Genomic DNA, 1,711 nt, shown 5'->3' with positions numbered 1-1,711 from the left:
TTTTCTTTATGTAGACATTTACAATATAGAAATATTTCAAATAATTCTGAAAGGTGTCTCTTTTCCCTCATTTCATTTTTTCCCAACAGCAAAATAAAATAACCTCATTGCCTACTTATATGCTGTGTTCGCACTGAATTTCAGAGCTCTAGGTTTGAGGAAGGCTCTGGTTTACAGAGGGAGACCTGCCTTCATGTTGAGTCTCCACATAGATTCAGCCTTCATTGAATTACTTCTGATTATTGACTGCAAAGTGATTTATGCTCCAGCATAGTGGATTTGAAAGTACATTATTATCACATCCTCAACCAAATGGGAAGAAACAACTGCAAACATCTATTCATAGTCGGTACTTGTACCCAGGGACTAGAATATACTTAAATAAAAATGATTAATAATGTATAAAGTACGCATCTAGGAAAATTGGAAGCCATCAAAAATGAAATGGACACATAAGATAATATCCTACACATTCATGAGCTGAAATGGAGTGACATTGGTCATTTTGAGTGAGAAAATGTTATGGTTTCGTATGCAGGAATGATATAGCATTTATCATCAAAAATAGCCTGTCGAAAATATTTCTGGAAGTACAATTAAGTCTGTGATAGAATTATACGTACACACATACAAGGATATCCAGCTAAGATGACTATTATTTATATCCATGAAACAGCCCCTAAAACCAGTGATGAAGAAGTTAAAGAATGCTACCAGATTGCTACAGGTGGGTACACAGAGGAAGAAACAGGAGTTGGAAAAGATGTCTTTGATGATGGAAATGAAACTGGAGGTAACGGTTAGAATTTTGCAAGACCTATGACTTCTTCATAAATACTTTTTTTGACAATACAAATGCTGACTATACAAATGGGCTTCTTCCCCCCCCCTCCAAGTATCAGATATTAATTAATTTTATTATTAAAATATTTTTGACACTTCATACACATATCATACAATTCAATAGTTCAGTCCTATCAAGAAGAGTTGTACAGTCATTACCAAAATCATTTTTAAAACATTTTCTTCTTCTTTGTATTTATTATTTTTGTAATTATTTATTTATTTCCATTTTACTGGGAGCTCTTACAGATATTATAACAATATCCATAGTTCAGTTCAATCAAACATGATTGTACAATTGCTGCCACCATCATTTTCAAAACATTTTCTTCTTGTCCTCTTTTATATCAGCTCCCCTTTATCCCTGCCTTCCCTCACTCTATCTCATAAGGAACCCTTGTTATTATATAAATTATTATTATTGTTATTCCTTTTTTTAACCATATCTTACACCATCCAATGTATCCATTTAACTACCATTCTGTTACTCGTTACCCTTAAGTGGGGTTATATAGTCATCATTGCTGCCAGATCCCCCTTTCTTCCCACCTCCCCTCTCTTTCCGTACCCTCAGGGAATCATTACCCCCATTACTATTTCTGAAGGGTTTATCTAACTTGGATTTCATTCATCAAATGATCTTACTTATACAAATGAACATACACAGGTCTAGCAGGTTTAATGAGGTAAAACTAAAACCATATTATTAGGGGGAGGAAATATTAAAGAACTAGAGGACAGTTATGTGTTTCAACAGTGCTATACTGCACCCTGGATATATCATACCTTCCATGTAACCTTTCTGTGAGGGACTGTCCAAATATCTTGTAGGTGGTTTTTGAGTCTCCACTTTGCCTATGCCCCCTCA

The sequence above is a fragment of the Echinops telfairi genome, unplaced genomic scaffold, assembly GCF_000313985.2.
Source record: "Echinops telfairi isolate 266 unplaced genomic scaffold, ASM31398v2 ScPeMD7_7469;HRSCAF=8507_1, whole genome shotgun sequence".
Lineage (NCBI taxonomy): Eukaryota > Metazoa > Chordata > Mammalia > Afrosoricida > Tenrecidae > Echinops > Echinops telfairi.
The sequence above is the reverse complement of the archived record's forward strand: the minus strand, read 5'-3'. Positions refer to the sequence as shown.